Source organism: Rhododendron vialii, chromosome 12a (assembly GCF_030253575.1).
Source record: "Rhododendron vialii isolate Sample 1 chromosome 12a, ASM3025357v1".
NCBI classification, from domain to species: Eukaryota; Viridiplantae; Streptophyta; class Magnoliopsida; order Ericales; family Ericaceae; genus Rhododendron; species Rhododendron vialii.
Genome location: NC_080568.1, coordinates 8,397,501 through 8,420,608, shown reverse-complemented (window position 1 = coordinate 8,420,608; position 23,108 = coordinate 8,397,501). Strand labels below are relative to the sequence as shown.

The 23,108-nt window shown below is 41.1% G+C and overlaps 1 pseudogene; it reads left to right on the top strand.

The window, feature by feature from the left end:
* Positions 1-23,108, top strand: part of LOC131310466 (transcription factor MYB106-like) — a 39,901-nt pseudogene that overhangs the window by 11,650 nt on the left and 5,143 nt on the right.

The following is a 23,108-nucleotide window of genomic DNA, read 5'->3' as shown; positions in this document are numbered from 1 at the left end:
CTCGAAGCCGTCTCTCCATCTCCTCTATTTTTGGAGTTATGATACACGGTAAGGGGGTGGTCCTTACTCGTGTTCCTTCTGTGCCCACCCTGGGGCTTTCTCGGAGCCCCAGGTGGTGATTTGTCCCTTCCCTCATCTAACACATCTTTTGGTTCATGCGGCGTTGCTGGAGTTACTTCCACCATGGTCGTATTTCAAAAGGGAATTCTTTCGTTTCCCACAGACGGCGCCAATTGTAGGGGGATGAAAACAATTGACGCTTCGGATCAACTGGATTGCAACGGCTTATTCGTGCCTCTTCACCGGAACCCTAGCTCGACGTCTGAACCCTAATCTGCAAAATAGACAGGGGGTGAGTGCACCTTTGCCTCTCGTGGCAAAGGCCCTCCGATGCTTTTGTTAGTATCACGTACTAGAAAACTCAGCCCTAATTATCAGTAGGAAAGCAATAATAATGCAATATTGCGTACCTCTCACCTCTAGGTTTTCCTCATATTTATAGATTTATGGATGCTTGCTGTCCAAGCATCCTTATTGCCATAGGATTCAAGGAGTCTTGTTTCCTTTATCAGTTTATGGAAAAGAGTCCTTTTAGGATTCTTTTTCCTTTAAGAGCCGAACATCCCATACTCGTTGGGTATCTTTCTCAGATCCTATATTCTTGGGATCTTTATCCCTATATGAGACATGACTATTCTGGAATCTTCCAGAAATATTCTCTCTGCTCCTACTCTCGATTGGAGTTCCATCTTTGTTCGGCCGTCTTATAGCCGAACAGACGTCTTGGACCAGTTAACTCACATGTAACTGGTCCTTGAGCCCGTACAACCTTCCTGGATCATTGACTTCTCATGTCACTGGTCCATATTGCCGAACACTTGTTTAGCATGATGACTGTCCTGTCTATATTCAAACTATGGTCCCACGTACCATTTATTCGGATATCGATTGCATTGCTTTCAACCCGTGATCACTCGTATCACGTGCTAGGTTCTTTACATCATCTGTTCGGCTGTATCATAACCGAACAGTCTATTTATAGCCATGACTTCTCATATCACTGGTCCATATCGCTGTTCACCGAACTACTCGGCGGTAAGTCTAGTCGTATTTACCACGTGTTCCTAGACATCACGTGTTCGATAACTAAATGTACCTGCTCGGGAATACCTCCCTACAAATGGCATACTTATTTCTCTGTTCGATTCACCATTAAATGACGGAATAATCATTCTAAATGGAATCACTATTCACCTAAATAAAGGAATATTTGTCATTCCACTAAAAAAATAAAATAATTGCCATTTCACATCTTTGCCATACCAAAATTTTCAAAAATCACTATTGTCACTCCAAAAATTACTTCTACCATATCATTCTACTGCGAATGAGAATGGTTATTCCTAAGCACAACCATGTAGGGGGTTATTCCCGTACAGGCTTGAACACGTGGTACGTAGGACCATGGTATAAGTACAATAGAGAAAGTCGCCGTGTAAGACGGTGGTCGGCAATATGGATCAATGACATGAGAAGCCATTGGTCCAGAAAGATTGTACAGAGTCAATATCCAGTAAAACATGAGAAGTTATTGGACCAGGAGATTGTTAAAGGAGCAGTAACACACGGAGTTACTGGTCCAAGTATTCTGTTCGGCGATATGGACCTGTGATATGTGAAGTCATTGGTCCAAGTGATTGACAGGGACCAGTGACATGTGAAGTCCCTGGTCCAGGTAGTCTGTTCCGCAATGATGCCTAACAGGTTTGCTGGTAGGCGGCACCATGTGAAGGTGCTAGGTGATAATGCCTAACAGGTGCGCTGGTAGGCAGAGGGTGTTCAGCAATGATGCCTAACAGGTGTGCTGGTAGGCAGAGGGTGCTAGGACATGATGCCGAACACGTGCGCAACACTTGAGGTTGCTAGGCAGTGACACTGAATAGTGTCGGCTGCACCACATAAAAGTGCTCGTTGGTATGGCCGAACACATGATATTGTTCAATGAGTTAGCCTAACACGTGGTACAAGTGCACTGTAGTAATTGTACACCGCCGATGTACATTGGACCAACTCTATCTGGATCGCTGTTCCAGAAGGTTCTAGAAAGGAAATCCTACGTGATTGGTAGTTGTCCCATGAATAAAGGGATTATAATTGAGTTACCATATGGGAGGGAATTCCATATGGGCCAGGGTTCCTAATGATGTTGGAATCTTAGGCAGAAAAGGAGACTTTGAGGATAAGTAAGTCTACATCTATAAATAAGAAGTAACACCCACGAAGCGAGGTACGCAATACGTTGCATTATTCGATATTTCCTACTGATAATTAGGGTTTCTTTGCTAGTACGTGATACTAACTTAAGCATCGGAGGGCCTTTGCCACGAGAGGCAAAGGTGCACTCACCCCTTGTCTGTTTTGTAGATTAGGGTTCCGACGACGAACTAGGATTCCGGCAAGAAGGCATGCACGTTGATCTCAGGAGATGTTGAAAGAATAATAAGCGAATTTTTTCCCTTTACAATTGGCGCCGTCTGTGGGAAACGGAGTAATTCTCTGAGATCAACAATGTTTTATAGAAGCGTAAAGACTCCACGAATGGAGGATGATCCAAGAGGGAAAAGGAGAGGACACATTTTTCTGGTGCTCCAAAGAAAGCACTGAGTAGGGCTATGAGCAAGTCCTTTAGTATTGTATGCTCCTAGGATTGGGGGAGCACATCAAGATGCTGAGATGGAAGTCAAAGCAATCCAAATCGCCAAGGTGATTGCGAAGAGTGATCTGAACTTGTTAGTCAGCCACAAAGGCGTATTAGAATTTGCTAGGCGATTGCGCAGAGCAATCTGAATTTGCTAGACAATCGCGAAGAGCAACCTGTACCTATTAGGCGTCCACATAAAGCAGTTTGAATCTGCTAGGTGATCGCAGAGAGCAGTTTAAATCTTTCAGGCAATCGTAAGGAGCAATCTGAATCTGCTCGACATCAGCGCAGCGCAGTTTGAATCTGCTAGGCAACAACGCAGTCTGAACCTGCTAGGCAATCTTAAGGAGCAGTCTGAATCTGCTCGGCATTAGCACAACGCAGTTTGAATCTGCTACGTGATTGCGCAGAGCAGTTCAAATCTGCAAGGCAATCGTAAGGAGCAGTTTGAATCTGCTCGGCATCAGCGCAGTGCAGTTTGAATCTGCTAGGCAACAGCGCAGTCTGAATTTGCTAGGCAGTCTTAAGGAGCAGTCTGAATCTGCACGACATCAGCGCAGCGCAGTTTGAATCTGCTAGGCAACAACGCAGTCTGAACCTGCTAGACAATCTTAAGGAGCAGTCTGAATCTCCTCGGCATCAGCACAGCGCAGTTTGAATCTGCTACGTGATCGTGCAGAGCAGTTCAAATCTGCCAGGCAATCGTAAGGAGCAGTTTGAATCTGCTCGGCATCAACACAGTGATGTCTGAATATCTGTTAATCGATTGGGTGGAACAGTCTAAATCTGCTATGCAACGGCACGGAGTTGTCTAAGTTTTTTAGGCAATCGAGCAGAGCAGTACACATTCGTTAGGTGCTCTCGAAGGCCTATCTGAATTTGTTAGATGATTAGGAAAATCGGTCTAAGTTTGTTAGGCGATCACAATGTTCTCGAGACTGCGAAGGGTCTCAAAGAAAGAATGTGATATTGAAGAAATTGCTTGGTGTATGAAAAATGAGAGCAAGAAATTAAAGACTTATAGAGATGCCTACGAAAGGTGGAGAATTCATGTAGTGCTTGAATAGGCGACGAACCGAAGATCCGAGCCCTTTACGAACAGAACCCTGGAAAGTGTATAGTTGCTACACAACGTTGCGCTCGTAATAATCCCACGAGGGAGGAATTACGATGTAAGAAGGAATCCACTGAGCAGGATCAAGAGGAGTGAAAATTATATTTTTACAGTCCAGGATTCAGGAGCATGAATTATGATATGCTCTCCTAAGGGTCTGATGCTAGAGCTGGTTGTTCAGCTAAAAGCTCAATGCTTTGAATAAATACGAAGCCTTGTTTGTCGGGCTACGAAGTGCCCAAAGTACTAAATGCTGAGAAACATAGGAAGTTTTCACATGAGATCCCATGAATGGGAAGCTTGGTCTGAACTGGGAGAGACCATACAAGGTTACAAAGATAGCTGAGATTGAAGCTTATCGCCTCAAAGTCTCGGATGGGAATCCAATACCAATGCTATGGAATATACAGATAAGTAGTGGAATTACTTATTGTAATTTATATTTTAGCTATGAGTTGCTATAGGAGAATTATGAATAGAATTTCATAGAAATTATTGCTTATTGTGATTTATTAGCTATGAGTTGCTATAGGGGAATTATGATCAGAATTCCATAGAAAGTATTTAGCTATAAGTGGCTTTGTGACATAATTATGAAAATTTTATTTGTGTTTGGTCCTAGCGCGTATAAGCTAAGTATGGACCCAAAGTCACTTAATTTGCCTCCATACTGGGGAGCAAGGAGAGTGTGCATCCAAATATGAATAAACTTGGAATGAAGCAATAAAAATGAAATTTGAAAACTTGTTGTTTTTCAAGTTTAAGAAAGAAACTTGAGAACCGAACAAAGTATGAGAAGCTTAAGATACATATGAGTACGAAAAAACTCAAAACTTGGATAAGTATGAATATACTTAGGCCATGGCAATGAATAATGCCGAAATTTGATTGAGTACGATTAAACTCAGAATTTGGTTAAGTGTGAATAAACTTAAGCCATGGCAATGAATAATGCCGAAATTCGATTGAGTATGATCAAACTCAGAAATTGGCTAAGTATGAATAACTTAGGCCATGGCAATGAATAATGCCGAAATTTGATTGAGTACGATTAAACTCAGAATTTGATTAAGTGTGAATAAACTTAAGCCATGGCAATGAATAATGCCGAAATTCGATTGAGTACGATCAAACTCAGAAATTGGCTAAGTATGAATAACTTAGGCCATGGCAATGAATAATGCCAAAATTTGATTGAGTACGATTAAACTCAGAATTTGGTTAAGTGTGAATAAACTTAAGCCATGGCAATGAGTAATGCCCAAGTCCGATTGAGTACGATCAAACTCAAAATTTGGCTAGGTGCGAATAATCTTTGGCCATGGCAATGAGTAGTGCCAAAGATTGATTGGGTATGAACAAACTTAGAATATGGCTAAGTACGAAGACACTTAGGCTTAAGCAATAAACATTACGTGATGATGGGGAGTTACGAATAAAATTCATTTGTTATGTTTTTAAACTACAAGTTAGTTGCAAAGGTTGAATAACATTCCTTTGAGTTTGAGTTACGAATAAAATTCTCTTTTTTGATAATGACAATTGAGTTTGATTTTGTTAACTATGATCGAATATGGTTCCAAAAAGAAAGAAACTTTTCGTTCCCATATTGGGGAGTAGTTGTTGGGTATACCATACTATATACGAAATAATAGCTAAGTCAGAAAAACTTAGGCGCGTACGAACAAGCGCACAAATTTGCTAAGTATGAAAAACTTAGAGGTGTGAGAAACTTAGACGTGTACAAGTAAACACGCAAATTTGTTAAAGTATGAAATACTTAACTGTGTACAAATAAACACACAAGTTTGCCAAACGCTTGGGCGAGCAAGCACAGTACAAAAAGTGTGTATGAATGAACACACGAAATTGGCCAGGCACGAAGGGCCTAGGTCCATAAATAAATCTGGTAAGGATTGAGTATGGTTGAGGTGTACGAAGAAACACACAAACCCAACTAAGTACGAATGCTTAGATGTGTATGAATAAACACACGAAACTAGGATGTGTGCATGTAAGCACAACAATATGAAGTATGAGAAACTTAGGAACTTGCTAAGTATGAAACATTTACATTTATGCTCGAATGCGCATAGAATGGTTTACTAAATAACACTTAGTTATATGTGCATGAACAAGCGAAAGATTAAGTCATGCGCGACCGTTGACTATGCTTGAGAGTTGCCAAGTATGAAACACTTAGGCATAGAGGTAGATAAGAATGAAAAACTTAACCTTATGTATGAGATACATAAGATTGATAAGTATGAAAAACTTAATAAGCTCACATGAAATTTGGGCAGCTACGATCGGCATCCGAGCACAGTATACTTTGGCCACAAAGGGCCATCAATCAAAATAACGTCAAGTAATGGGATTACTTAGTAAGAGGTCCTGGCAAGAACATGCTAAGGACACTTTGCCTCCATGCTGGGGAGCAAAAGCATTCATCAAAAATATTCGTTGAACACGATCAAACTCAGAATTCGGCTCAGTGCGAATAAACTTCGGCCAAGACCATGAAGGGTGCCGAAATCCAATCGAGTATGATTGAACTCAGAATATTGCTAAGTGCGAGAAAACTTAGGTTATAGCAACGAATATTGCTGAAGACTTGCTGAGTATGAATACACTTAGTCCGAAAGCAACGGTTGGTGTAAACACCCCAATCTGGGCTTCCAAATTAGTTTACTTACGGTTTTTGATTCCTCGATGATGAAATGGATCAAGAACACCCTGGGAATGATAGCGTGTTTGAGCTTTGAGTGCTTGCAAAACCCTTGAACCTAAACTGGCCTAAACCACTTCAAAAAAACCAAAAACCCTACTGATGCGCGCCAGGGCGCAACCATCGCGCGCCGGGTCACACCATCGCGCGACAGAGCGCCAGGGCGCACCATCACGCGCCCGACTCACTCCATCACGCGACAGAGAGCCAGGGCACACCATCGCGCGACAGACTGACTCCGTCGCGCGACGGACCAATCTCCCACCAACCTTTCTGAAGGAGGACAGTTGGCCACCAATGCAACTCTCAGCCAGCCTCGTGGACTGACTGAACTCCTTTCCTGGCACCAACCAGATCCACCATCTCCCTCTATATATACCCCCCATGGTTATTCTTTCAAAGGGTTACCAAACTATAAGCCCAAAGAAGGATTACACCCACAATCCTCAATTTTCATTTTTCAACCATCCAAGAACAAAGCTTGTTCTTCCACCTCAACCTTTTCAAACACCTTAATCAAACCTCAAAGCTCGAATTCGTTTCAAACTCAACCAAAGGTATAGCATACCAACTGTCTTTCTGTTTTGATCCCTGAGGGGGGCTGGCAGGGCCAAGGCTGATAATCAATACTAGTCCTGGTCCTAAAGCTGGCAAGGTTTCAAAAACTGTCGTGGTAGGAACCAGCGCGCGATGGACCACGTGGGGATTGGTTTCCTACTGTTTTATGCTTTATTATGTTATAGATCACTGTTAAGCATGTTAAAAATTAGTTTACTGCTTTCCTTTGTTAGAAATTGCTAGTATGTAGTTCAATTTGCATGTTTGCGGTTTTGGAGTACCCCTGGGATCATTCTGGACCTGTCCCAGAACCCAAAAATGTGTAAACCAGACACTAGTCCGCGCCAGGGCGCACCATCGCGCGCCAGACTAGCTCCATCGCGCGACAGTGCGCCAGGGCGCACCATCGCGCGCCAGACTGGCTTCGTCACGCAATAGTATGTCTCTGACCAGTGAGTGGCCTTGCACGGGTAGCTTAGTTTTAGGTCATTATTTTGTCCCCACACTGTTTATGGGGTGTTTTATTAATTTGTAGGGCTTTATAACCTTTAAACTGTATATTATGCTGCTTATAATTGCGTAGTTTGTCCTGGGTGTGCACTGGTCCTTCCAAAGCCCAGAGGGTGTGAGAATAAGAGTTGTAGGTTTGAGCTCACCGGAGCGCGCGTGTCTTGGGGTTGTGCGCGCAGGAGTAAACAGCATGCAGTGACTCGTTCAGTGCATGCTGGTTTCTTCCTACGCACGTCACTCCAAAATAGGGGCCTCCCAGTTTGTTTAAACTCTCACAGCAGTCTGTTCTCATCCTATACTAACTGCTCATCCATTCTATCATTCACATCCTGCAAACATGTTACAGCTTTAATACCTTAAACTGTTCCCCCGCCCTAATTGGCTAAAAAATTGATTAATCAAAAAGAATTGCAAACAAACATCTTCGCAAATGCCTAAGTAGAGACCGATCTCCGGATTGGGCGATAGGGGTGCCATAAAACCCTTCCCCTCTCGTAACCTGGCTCCCGAACCTAGATATGGTTATGACGGACTGGTTCCTTAACTTTTTCAAATCAAACAGCGCGACAAGTGCTTCGAAATACGGTTCCTTGGGTGTCGGACCTTCAAAACCCGAGTGGCGACTCTGTATTTTCGCGAGCGCTTGCTTCCCCGCTCGCGCTCCCTCGATTTGGGCCCTTGCATTTTGAAATCCAAAAATTCCAAGGGCACGCTGCCCACAGTTGGCTAAGTAGGAAGACACTTAGGCCAAAAGAAATGAATAATACTAAAAGGAAGCTAAGTACGAACAAACTTAGATAGTTCACCGAGTTTGAACAAGTACGAGCAAAACCTAAGTATGCATATACTTAGGCATACCAAGTGTGAATAAGCTTGGATAATGGCTAAAACAGTTATGCTAGAGCAATAAAGATTGCTAAGTATCTACCGAGTGTGAAAGAACTTGGCCGCGAATAGGGCTAGCAAAAGGCGATTAAAGGGAATTTGCCTCGCAAAAAGCAACGAACAATGTTGAGATTTTCCTAAGTGCGAATACACTCAGTCCGACAGCACCGAATAATGCTGAGAAAATCCAAGTATGAATGCACTTGGGCTGCTACCTAAGTACGAATGAACTTAGATGATTCGCCAACATGGATAGGCTCAAACAGTACAAGTACGAAAAAACTTCATTGTATTTGGCTATGTCGAGCATGAACAAAGGCAGAGTTAAGTGCCTAGAATTGAAAAGTAACCAAGCACGAAAACTTGGGTGACTACAAGCTAAATTGAAAATAGGTACGAATAAACCTGAACTATGACAACGAAGAATGTCAAAAGTAGACCCTAGTACAGAGAGGTTTGGGGTCTGAGCAGTGAACGTTGCTCTAAGCAATAACATCGTTAGTATACGTAAGTGGGTCTAAGCATGCATGCGCTTAGGCCCCGAGCAGCCAATATTGCTCTAAAAATGGCTAGGTGTAAATACACCTAGTTTTTATAGTGAAAAATGTCAGAATATAACTAAGTACAAAACAACTTAGGATATGGGTGCATCGTGCACAAACTAAGACCCAAACGTGAAGAGGTTTAAGGCCCGAGTAGCGAACATTGCTTGAATCATGACAAGAGAAGATTGTCAGATAAAGGCCCAAGCACGAAGAAGTTTGGGGCGTGAGAAGTGAACATTACTCCGATACGAGTAAGGCCTGAGATAAGCTAGGTACGATATAGATCTAGGCACAACAGTGGATTGGCTAAAAGCAAGTATGCTTAGGCCGAGGAATGCCAAAATCGACAAAGTCCAAGCAAACTTAAGCCTTGGCTACAAGCTGAACCTGAGATAGGCCAGGTGCAAAGGAAACCTAGGCCTTGGCAACATATAAGACCTAAATCAAGTCCAAACGCACTTAGGTCTTGGCATTGAGTAATAACCGAAACGGCCATGTTCGGCCGAGAATTGGGATGAGTACGAGTACTTCTAAAGTAGTGAACATTGCTAGGAATTCCCTAAGTACGAGAAAACTTTGGGCCAAAGCAATAATCAAATACTGGGAAATTGCGAAAAATGAATGAACTTAGCAGATGGCAACATGTACAGCCAGAGAATTCCCAGGCATAAACAGAGTCTTACGAAGGTAAGATTGAGTCAACTTGGTGCAAAAAGGAAAGTTCTTGAAACGATGAGCAATGCTTCAATAATGGGAATTGCCTTTCTTCCTTTTACAGAGGAGGACTTAGCAAGCGAGATGAGGGTTTGAAATGGGACGAAAAAACACAAATATACCCTAATAAGAAGGGGTGGCATATGTGAAACGTCACCCTAAACGCCGTTTGGGCGTTCCGTTCCCTGAAGGGTGTCCATTCACGTTTACTGTGGCCAGTATGAATTGCGCCATGTGTAAAAAGGGCAGGAAAAGCCTGTCCCGCCCAAACGATGAGACGTTTTGCTTGGCTTGATGATGAAAGTTGCATCGAATTTGTGTTTGAGATTGAGCAAATAGCGAGCAAAGTGATTTTTTGCTCGGTTATAAGGAAGCTTTGCTCGTCATTTCGAGTTAAAAATGGTAAGTAAAGCTGGGAGCAATTATAGAAGGTTATTCCCGTACAGGCTTGAACACGTGGTACGTAGAACCATGGTATAAGTACAATAGAGACAGTCGTCGTGTAAGACGGTGGTCGGCAATATGGACCAATGACATGAGAAGCCATTGGTCCAGAAAGATTGTACAGAGTCAATATCCAGTAAAACATGAGAAGTTATTGGACCAGGAGATTGTTAAAGGAGCAGTAACACACGGAGTTACTGGTCCAAGTATTATGTTCGACGATATGGTCCAGTGATATGTGCAGTCATTGGTCCAGGTGATTGACAGGGACCAGTGACATGTGAAGTCCCTGGTCCAGGTAGTCTGTTCGGCAATGATGCCTAATAGGTTTGCTGGTAGGCGGCACCATGTGAAGGTGCTAGGTGATAATGCCTAACAGGTGCGCTGGTAGGCGGCCCCATGTAAAGGTGCTTGGTAATAATGCCTAACAGGTGCGCTGGTAGGCAGAGGGTGTTCGGCAATGATGCCTAACAGGTGTGCTGGTAGGCAGAGGGTTCTAGGACATGATGCCGAACACGTGTGCAACACCTGAGGTTGCTAGGCAGTGACACTGAATAGTGTCGGCTGCACCACATAAAGGTGCTCGTTGGTATGGCCGAACACATGATATTGTTCAATGAGTTAGCCTAACACGTGGTACAGGTGCACTGTAGTAATTGTACACCGCCGATGTACATTGGACCAACTCTATCTGGATCGCTGTTCCAGAAGGTTCTAGAAAGGAAATCCTACGTGATAGACAGTTGTCCCATGAATAAAGGGATTATAATTGAGTTACCATATGGGAGGGAATTCCATATGGGCCAGGGTTCCTAATGATGTTGGAATATTAGGCAGAAAAGGAGACTTGGAGGACAAGTAAGTCTACATCTATAAATAAGAAGTAACACCCACGAAGCGAGGTACGCAATACGTTGCATTATTTGATATTTTCTACCGATAATTAGGGTTTCTCTGCTAGTACGTGATACTAACTTAAGCATCAGAGGGCCTTTGCCACGAGAGGCAAAGGTGCACTCACCCCTTATCTGTTTTGTAGATTAGGGTTCCGACGACGAACTAGGATTCCGGCAAGAAGGCATGCACGTTGATCTCAGGAGATGTTAAAAGAATAATAGGCAGATTTTTTCCCCTTACAAACCAAACTTGGGAATAGAAATGGATATTCCAATTTCATTTCCTCCGATTCTATTTCAACCTCAATTCTATTCTTTTGAATAAACATACCCTAATAGTAAGAACAAAGACAATATTGTAGTGTGATTTATTTTAACTTCCATCAAAGTCAGACATGTCATTTCCTAACTTAGTAATCTTGTCCGTCGATTAGAATTAAGGACATGAATATACTCAAATGTAATAGGAGTACTATTTTGGTGCAGTTGGTCCAACATTTTCATTTGGTAGTGAAATTTTGGTGGGTTTGGTTAAACAGGCCTTCAGAGATGCGGGAAGAGTTGCAGATTGAGGTGGAAGAATTACCTGAGACCCGATATCAAGAGAGGCAAGTTCGGTTTGCAGGAAGAACAAACCATCATCCAACTCCACGCTCTTCTCGGAAACAGGTGACCATAGAAAGCAAAAATGAAAAAAAACAAACAGTGCTAGTGACAGTACATTTTTTTTTTATATATAGATAATCAAATGTCCAATCAACTTGCGCGTACATTAACTAATTCCAGAGCTATGAAGGTAATAACCGAAAATAACCCCCAATAGCCCTAAGATTTGAAATATTTGACCTACCGTGAGACTTGCGACCTCATGAAAGAGCACTTATTGTTTTCTCACAACTAATTCGCCATATACGATCGCCTCTCCTCCATTCCCACTCCTCTTTTCCATGGTTCACTTCGGATCTCGCAAAAATACAAAAAATGCCCATAAATTTTAAAATATTTTTTTTGAGATCATGTAAAAAATTAGCTCAATCGTAATTTCGTACTACGAATTTTAAAAACATATCTACCGATATGCAATTGAGCTGATTTTTTACATGGTTTCATAAAAATATTTTTAAAATTTATGAATATTTTTTGGTATTTTTGTGGGGCCAAAAATGAGCCCCACATGAAGCGGTTGGAAAGACGGGTGTAAATACAGGGGTCCGGTGATCCTAGGCTTTCTAGGATTTAAATGCATTTCTCACCCCAAAAAATGTATTTTCCCTTTTCTACAGTCTAGTACAAAACAATTTACACCCACGTGCATGGCCTACTAAGTTCAGAAGCTACCTCGTACGGAAATAAGAAGCCACTTAAAGCTATCATCGATAGCCATAAAAGTCGCATAAAAGCCCTCATCATTTAGGAAATATTGCTGAGTTCGCGCTATTGTTGAAACAGTATTTTAGCTAAAAAATATGTACCCGTTATTCGAGAATAAGTTCTCTCTGCTAGGAGAGGAAAACTCCACTTTTCCTCTAAATCAATACAAACATGTCACGCATCAAACTCCAAGTCAAATCTTTACCAATTAAAAAGTGGGTATTGCCTGAGTAGATACGGCGCTGTTTAAGTGTCAAAAATTCTATGGCTCCTATTGAAAGTCTTAGAGTCAAAAATTAATTATGACCCTTTAAAATAAAAAGATCAAAAAAATATTATCTTCTCACCGATTTAAACAGATTGAAAATTGGAGAACTTAAGTATCTGCTCTTCATTTGATTCTATGACTCTCTTACGGTTCTCGCTGAAACTTGAAAGCCCTAAAGCCAAAAATTAATTATGACCTTTGAGGATAAAATGATAAAAAAAAAAAGTGAGATCTTCGCACCGGTTCCAACGGATTAAAAATTGGAGCACTTAATTTTTTAGACTGTTTGGTTAAAAAATTAAGTGCTACAATTTTCAATAAATTTAAACCGGTGCAAAGATCTTATTTTTCTGATTATTTTATCTTAAAGGGTCATAATTATTTTTTTGCTCTAGGGCTTTCAATGAGAGCCCTAAGAGAGCCGTAGAACCAAATGAATAGCAGATACTTAAGTGCTTCAATTTTCAATCCAGTTAAATCGTTGCGAAGATATTATTTTTCTAATCATTTTATCCTAAAGGGTCATAAACAATTTGTTACGCCCTCGATTTTTAACATAAATAAATAAGTTATTTCTGTAAAAGATCCTCGCATATCTTATATAATTACCCAAAAGAGTTTTCCACCAGTTTAATTTACAAACTGAGTCCCCAAGTTTAAGGAATTACAACATTGGCACCATGACCCAAATTGACTTAAATACAAGTACGAACATATTTAAAGTATTACAAACATTTAGTCAAAATGATTAAAAAGATAAGTTGCAAATACATCTCTGTCAAAAATGAGTCATTACAAAGATGTTTAAGCATGAGGTTAACTTTCAAAAAGTCTTTCATTTTCAAGCACACATTGCATGCGAGCTATTGTCCAGAATTTTGTCCTAAAAAGAAAGATTAGGTGAGGTACACTAACTCAGTAGAAAAATCTTTACCACTCCTATATGCAAACATAATGATAGGTGCAAAAGAAAGAAGACAAAAGGATATGGCTCAATCGATGAAAAGCAATCAACCGTGAGTATATCAATCATTCAAAACGATCATTCCAAGTTATAGTATCATCGCATTATGCCATATAGTTCATAAGACACAAACAACTCTAACAATCCCAACACAACACACTATCACAAATCTCCACTGACTGTATTTCTACCCATTGAGTTACAGTACAACATCTTGAGAGTTACCGTATTGCCACCCCTTCAATTACGGTGAACCCTTACAACTCGGACCATCATAATACCATCCATTGCGTTACGAGATACACTTGAGTCTCCCTATTACCACCCCTTGCGTTACGAAACTCCATATACCAACTTTCTACCCATGCAACTACTTTCCTATTCAATATGCTAGATAAGACCTTCCTATTATCACACTCATTCAAGGGACTCCATGCGGTATGCCAACAATATCACATTTATACCACAAACATTTCTGAGTAATCAATCAATTGATAAGATGCGTTTCAATACGGTTTTAATCAAGCAAACTCTTAGTTATTCCTACTAACGGGAGGCCAACGGAACAAGGATAGCATCAATCCATCATAGGAAGTCAATTGACATGGTTGAGATAGTTTAGGAGGTGTTACAAAAGTGTTAGAAGTGTCCGGGGTTCAAAACAATCGAAGTACGAGTAGTGAGGACAAAACTGCTAATAAGGCTCTGATATTAATACAGCCAAAATGGTTGTATCGATACAACAAGCAAATCAACGATTCCTAAAGCTACTATTTTCTTATGGCATCGATACGGCAAAAAGCCCGTATCAATACAGAAAGGCTTCGCACAGATTTTCTGCAAATTTTTAAGGGCTTGAAAACAACATCAACAACAACTATTATAGGCACAATTTTCACACCAAATCAACATATTTACATATAAAGAAGGCAACGAAATCCCTACCTTGAGTCAAAGAGCAAAACCCAAGAGATTCAAACGAGCCCTAGCTCCAAACTCTTTGAAATCAACCGAAATCCTCTCCTCCAAGCTTAACCCAAAGATTTTCGAGCCCAACAACGCGATTGGAAGGTCAAATGGAGGTTGATCTTTAAGGTTTAATTTGGAGGTATAAAGTGGAGTTTTGTGAGAGAGAGAGAGGATCGGATGAGAGAGAGAGAGGGAGATATGGAGATATAATTATCTCCTACATACTCACACACACTATATATACTAACATAAAAGTAAATCACACACCCACACCCCCCCCCCCCCCCCCCCCCCTAGCTTCTATCATTTGACTTCAATCCTCAATCCAAACAACCACCAAATAAACCTTATTTCTCCTAATTAGGTATTTAATAAACATTTCAATAATTAAAAATATACGGACCTCTATAATCTATCATTCTTACAGAAATTTCATCCTGAAATTTACAACTCAAGCCAACTAAGATCATGCATCAAGTAATCATGCTCGTCATAACACATATCACCAAGCAACAAGTTAATAATCATAAGACTAGAATTTTAAGACTCGCAATTATTAACTCGGAAACAAATGCGGATCTTTCCCACGTCGACTCTTCATTCCCGAGATGACTCCATAGAACTCGCACTAACAAAATAGTCTTACCCCTCAAGACTTGCTCCCACGAATCTAGAATACATATCGGTTCCTCTGCATAAGATGCATCGGTTTCCAACTCTGGTTCGAACTACTCTAGAACGTGTGATGGATCCGGCTCATACTTTCGTAACATCAATTCATGAAATACATCATGAACGCCCGATAGCTTGGTAGCAAAGCTAATCGATACACAACTTTTCCAATCTTCTCGAAAATATCAAACGGTCCGATAAAACGCAATGAAAGCTTGCCCCTTTACCCAAAACGAGACAATCTCCGATGCGATGACACCTTAAGGAACACATGATCCCCCACTTCAAACGACAATGGCCGACAGTGACAATCGGTATAACTCTTTTGTCTATTTTGTGCGGTTAACAATCGCTGACGAATCACTTTGTCTTGCTCAGTGGTTCTCTTTTGCGCTTCAAGAATACTTTGACGAATTGCTCTCATACTCTCAGAGGTTTCTTGGATCAATTTCGGCCCAACCAATGTAGCCTCGCACAACTCGGTCCAAAAAACGGTGATCGACACGGTCTCCCATACAAAGCTTCATACAGCGCCATCTCGATACTAGATTGGTAACTATTGTTGTACGCAAATTCGACTAACGATAGATGATCTTCCCAATTTCCCCAAAAATTCATAACGCAAGCCCAAAGCATGTCTTCCAAAATTTAAATCGTTCTCTCGGATTGCCCATTCGTTTAAAGGTGATACGCGGTACTAAATAAAACATTGGTGCCAAGAGCGGCCTGCAGACTTTGACAAAAACGAGTGGTAAACCTTGGATCTCAATCCGACACAATAAAAACGGGAATCCCATGAAGACGGATAATCTCACGGGTACAAACAATTAACCATATCAATCGAATATGTAACCTGAATAGGTAAGAAGTGCGCTAACTTGGTCAATCGGTCAACTATCACCCAAATGGCATCATGTCCCTCGGCGATCTCGGTAAACCGATAACAAAATCCATAATCACATTTTTCCATTTCCACTCGGCCACTAATGACGGTTGTAACTCCCTCGCAGGTCGTTGATGTTCGGCTTTCACTTGTTGGCAAGTAAGGTATTTGGACACAAAAATGATGATATTGATCTCTCTTTATTCCTGGCCACCAGAATTGTCTACACAAGTCATGATACATTTTCGTTTCCCCCGGGTACGACTAATGGTAAATGGTGAAATTTCCTCAAAATTTCCTCCCGACACGAGATTGGTACGAACAATTTTCCTTGGTATCGCAAATTTTGATCGGCATGAATCATCCACCCCTCTCAAGCATTTTCGCTAAGAAACTTGGTGTAAAACTCCCCCGCTTCTTCATCTTGTTATTGAGCTTCAATTACATGAGTCGACACAGTCGATTGAACGGTCAAGTTACACAAAGTGACTCCCTCTCGAACTTCCTCAAAATTCAACGCATACGAGCCTAAGTCGTTCAACGTTTTTCACTCATGGATGGCTAAACTTGCAAGGTGAGTTGATTTTCTACTTAGCGCGTCCGCTACCATGTTCGCCTTTCCCGGGTGATATTACAATTCAAAATCGTAGTCTTCTAAATGTTCCATCCAACGGCATTGACGTAGATTAAGTTCTTTTTTAGAAAACAAGTACTTTAGACTCTTATGATCAGAAAAGATTTCGAACCTTTCCCCGTAAATGTAATGACACCAACTCTTCAAAGCAAAAATGACGGCCGCAAGTTCTAAGTCATGAGTAGGGTAGTTCCTCACGTGAGTTTTCAGTTGCCGTGATCCATACACTACCACTCACCCCAATTGCATCAATACGCACCCTAACCCCTCTTTCGAAGCATCACAATACACGGAGTAAACAACTCTCCATTCGGGCATGACCAAAACCGGCATGGTAGTCAATCTTCTCTTCAATTCCTCAAAGGCTTTCTCACACGCGTCACTCCAAACAAAACGAGTCCCCTTACGAGTCAACTTAGTTATCGAAGCCACTAAACAAGAGCAATCGAGTACAAAACAACAATAATACCCGGCCAAACCCAAGAAATTACGAATCTCAAATACATTCTTCGGTCGCTGCCAATTCATCACAGACTCTATCTTTTCTGGATCAAGGACACCCCATCTTTCAATACAACATGACCCAAAAATTTGATCTCGGACAACAAAATTCACATTTACTAAGCTTGGCATACAAATGGTTCTCTCTCAAGAGCTTAAGAACAATAGAAAGGTGAGATTGGTGCTCTTCCTTCGAAGGCGAGTAGATAAGGATATTGTCCACAAAGACAACCACAAAATGATCAAGATAGGCACGAAAGATGCGGTTCATCAAATCCATGAAGGTTGCCGGTGCGTTCGTCAATCCAAAGGGCATAACAATAAATTCGTAGTGGCCATAACGAGTACGAAAAGCGATTAGGAATGTCTTCCCTCCGAACTCTCAACTGATGGTAACCGAACCTTAAATCAATCTTAGAAAAATAAGTTGCACCTCGAAATTGATCAAACAAATCGTCGATTCTAGGCATAGGATACTTATTCTTAATGGTGACACGATTCAACTTACGATAGTCGATACATAAACGAAGCAATCCATCCTTCTTTTGAGCAAACAAGGCCGGTGCTCCCCATGGTGATGTACTTGGACAGATAAACCCTAAACCTTCCAATTCTTGCAACTGAGTCTTCAACTCTCTTAACTCGGCGGGCGCAAAACAATAAGGAGGTATAGAAATGGGAGCAGTACCTGGAAGTACGTCAATAGTAAATTTGATTTCTCTTTCGGGTGGTAAACTGGGCAACTCCTTCGAAAATATGTCCAGAAAGTTACGAACGACAAGAGGTAACTCCCCACGCGCGGATACATCCTCATCTAAGGCCAAACTTGCTAACAAGGCATATACTAACTCCTGCTCCCAAAACCCACATAGATATGGTTCTAACAGTTTCTGACGCTCCCCGAAAAACTCAAAATAAGCACCCCCGGGCAGACAAATACCGACCCAACGCTTGAAGCAATCAATGGTAGTATGAAACGTAGACAACCAATCCATTCCCAATATAAGATCGAACCCCGACATATTCAACACGATGAAATCAAAGGTAAAACGACGATTTTGGATGATAAGTTCACAATCCCAGCAAATACAATCTAATGGTGATCTACCCCATATGGGTGTCTCAACAAACAACGGAGGATTGATATTTTCGATTTTCAATTCCAAAGCATAAGCAAAAAGATGCAACAATGAATGAATGCGATGCTCCATAATCAAATAGTACTTTAGCAAAAGAGTTAAATAATAGAAATGTAACCCTTGCAATCGAAGTTTCTAAGGCCTGAGAAGTAACAGGAAGTGGTGGAGGCGGAATGGCTGAAGTAATAGCAAAAGCTCTCCTTTGGGTAGTCTGACTCTGGATATGTCCACCCCGATGACCGGAACCCTGGGTAGGCGTAGATGAGCTCGCTCATCTTTTAATCTGAGATCCCTAAACCGAAGTAGTCTAATAGAAATGAGGCTGCTGCTGCCTCTGAGTGCCTCGAAACGTTTGCCGACTAGAACCCTGTCCACCCTTCGGCTACTGCACTGAACCCGACTCGCTACGAGCCCCGTCCCCACGTGGACAATTCCTTACAAAATGGCCTATTTTTCCACACGTAAAGCATGTACCCAAAAGCCGCGGACACTGAGCACGAATGTGCCCTACTTGACCACACTCATGACACATGATCGGAGGTCTATTAGAAACTCCCGAGTCCCAAAAGAAGAAGATGGATGCCTAAAGTTCGACGGACCCTGTGAAGCTGAAAATTGATCTCGTTGTCTATTCCTCCCCTGATTGCCAAAACTCCCCAAAGAAGAGCACATACCCCCTACCAGTTGACTCGGTTCCTAAACCTTAGGGTTTTTAGGTGCCTCATTTGGTATTTCGACACTCCTAGCACACTCGACGACTTCGGAAAACCTTCCTTTGCCTTGTGCTACTACCAACCTTTTCACGGTGTCATGTAACCCCCTTTCAAACCGCCTACATTTTCTTTCCTCGGTGTCCACCAACTTCGGCGCGAAACGGGATAAAGATTGGAACTTCAAAGCGTACTGTAACACAGTCATACTCCCTTGCTCTAGCTTCTCAAACTCCTCTCTCAATAGGTCACAACTCGTTTTCGAAAATATTGCTCTTTGAAGAGCACCTCAAATTCGGCCCAAGTTAAGTTCTCTACATCTGGCTCATTCGCTTGAGTCGCGATCCTTGCCGCCCTTCTCGCATCCTTCCTTGATTGTAAGACCAACTCCCACCACTCATTCGCCTCTCCCGTAAGTTGAATGGCCATAATATTGACTCGTAAGTCATTCTCTGTGATCTTAAGAGCTTTAAAAAGTTTTTGAATTTGGGCTAGCCAATGATTGGCCACAAGAGGGTCACTGCTCGAACCATTGGAGGTTTGTGGATTCCTACGACTGAACTCTCTCATTACCGACAAGGCACAACTGTATGCACTTTCCCTAGGAGCTAGGTTTAGAAGATTTACAGCCGCGACGAAATCCCTAGCGAAAGGATTTTGAACGAACGGGACTTCCACTTCCCGACCGTGTCCGGTCCCTTCCCCCGAATTCCCGTTTGGATTCTCTCCATGCTGACTAACCTCGTCCTCAATTGGCACCTCTCGGCCACGACCATGACCACGGCCACGACTACCCCTACTTTCGGCCATACCTGCTCTAGCATGCATTCTCGGAGGCATCTTACTACAAGTTATAAAAAAAGGGAATTCATCAATAACAACACTATTTCATGAGGTCGAAACCTCTAACTATCCAAACACTGGTCAAAGCAACTCTACGCCACTTTACAATATTGAAATGCAATGCCACATAAATCAAGTCATGTCAATTCATACAAGCACACATATGTTATGCATAAGGCGTGATATTTTGAACCCATGAGACTAGAAGTCTCCCTACGATCTCAAAGTATTCAAACCTAGACGCTTTGATACCAATTTGTCACGCCCTTGATTTTTGACATAAATAAATAAGTCATTTCAATAAAAGATCCTCGCATATCTCATATAATTACCCAAAAGAGTTTCCCACCAATTTATTTTACAAACTGAATCCCCAAGTTTAGAGAATTACAACCTTAGCACCACTGCCCAAATTAACTTAGATACAAGTACAAACATGTTTAAAACATTATAAATGTTTAGTCAAAAGGATTAAGAAGATAAGTTACAAATATATTTCTGTCAAAAAGGAGTCACTACAAAGATGATTAAGCAACTAAATAAGGTTAACTTTCAAAAAGTCTTTCATTTCAAAGCACACATTGCTTGTGAGCTATTGTCCAGCATTTTGTCCTGAAAAGAAAGATTAGATTGAGCTACACAAGCCTAGAAGGAAAATTTTTACCAATTCTATATGCAAACATGATGATATGTGCAAAAGAAAGAAGACAAAAAGATATGGCTCAATCGATGAAAAGCAATCAATCGTGCATGTATCAATCATTCAATACGATCATTCCAAGTCATAATATCATCACATTATGCCATATAGTTCATAAGACACAAACAACTCTAACAATCCCAACACAACACACTATCACAAATCTTCATTGACTATATTTCCACCCCTTGAATTACAGTACAACATCTCGAGAGTTACCGTATTGCCTCCCCTTGTGTTACGATGAATCCTAATAACTCGGACCATCGTATTACCACCCCTTGCGTTACGAGATCCACTTGAGTCTCCGTATTACCACCCTTTGCGTTACAAGACCCCCTATACCGACTTCTGACCCACACAACTACTTTCCTATTCAATATGCAAGATAAAACCTTCCTATGATCACACTCATTCAAGGGACTCCATGCGATATGACAACAATATCACATTTATACCACAAACCTTTTCGAGTAATCAATCAATCGATAAGATACGTTTTAATACGGTTTTAATCAAGTAAACTCTTAGTTATTCCTACTAATGGGAGGCCAACGGAACAAGAATAGCATCAATCAATCATAGGAAGTCAATTGGACATGGTTGAGATAGTTTAGGACGTGTTACAAAGGTGTTAGAAGTGTCCGGGGTTTAAAACAATCGAAGTAGGAGCAGCGAGGACAAAACTGCTCATAAGGCTTTGGTATTGATACAGCCAAAAGGCAACAAGCAAATCAGCGATTCCTGAAGCTACTATTTTCTTATGGTATCAATACGGCAAAAAGTCTGTATCGATACAGAGAGACTTCGAGCAGATTTTCTGTAGATTTTTGAGGGCTCGACAACAACATCAACAACTATTATAGGCACAATTTTCATATCAAATCAACATATTTACATATAAAGAAGGCAAAGAAATCCTTACCTCGAGTCAAGGAGCAAAACCCAAGAGATTCGAACGAGCCTTAACTCTAAACTCTTTGAAATCAACCAAAATCCTCTCCTCCAAGCTTAACCCAAGGAATTTCGAGCCCAAGAACGCAATTGGAAAGTCAAATGGATGTTGATCTTTAAGGTTTTAGAGGTATAAGGTGGAGTTTTGAGAGAGAGAGAGAGAGAGGGACGGTAGAGAGAAAGGGAGATATGGAGATATAATTATCTCCTACATACTCACACACACTCTATATACTAACATAAAAGTAAATCACGTACTCACCCCCTCTAGCTTCTATCATTTCACTTCAATCCTCAATTCAATCAACCACAAAATAAACCTTATTTCTTCCAATTAGGTATTTAATAAACATTTCAATAATTAAAAATATACTGGCCTCTACACAATTTTTGGGCTTTCAATGAGAACCCTAAAAGAGCCGTAGAAATTTTGGCACCTGAACGGCGCCGTATCTGCTCAAGTAATATCCACTTTTTAATCATTGAAGATTTTGCTTGGAATTTGATGATGTGCCATGTTTGCATTGGTTTGGAGGAAAAGTAGAGTTTTCCTCCCCTGGAATTTTTAGTGTTCTAAGAGAAAACAAGTGGTATCTTTTTCTATCTGAATGGTATTTTTGGCATTTTTAGTGGAAACTACTAGTTGTATTTTTTGTTATCTAAATGGTATTTTTGGTAATTTTAATGAAACTAGTGGTACCTTGACATCTATCTGAAGACAAAAATTATAGCTTGAACTCACCCCTATGAATCATATCACACCACATGATCAGTGCGCACAATACTATGTACACTTGTATACAACTACCATGAATGTTATAGAACGAATACAGAAAAAATTTTGATGGAATTAATAGTGAAGTGGTTATACAAGAAAGAATATGTAGATTCAACAAACGCTAAAAATAAATTGAATAAGGACAAAATCAAAAAACCCAAAAAGCAAAGTGAATTTTTTGAAAAATTCAGAAAATAGTGATGACATAAATAACTCCTCATCCTCCAGGATATTGTAAATCTCAAACATTGTGACATTATATATCCCGATAGACATTAAATTTAGATGTTAATAATTTTAAGGAAACACTAAAGAAGTGATCTCATTGAATAAATATATACACACAGTCCAAATCCAGTCAGGGATCTCGAACGGAGGCTCTGGTGCAGACTTCTTTCCTCAGCCGTTGGATTGTGTTTTGAATGGTCAGGATTCGTGGATAGTTTGTTCGCACGAACAAACTATCCAAGGATCCCGACCATTGAAAACATAATCCAACGGCTGAGAGCAAGGTCCGCACCAAAGCTTCTGTCTGGGATCTCTGACTGGATCCGGACTGTGTATATATATATATACAGTCCGAATCCAATGAGGGATCCCTTACGGCCTTATAGTGCGGGACTCCCC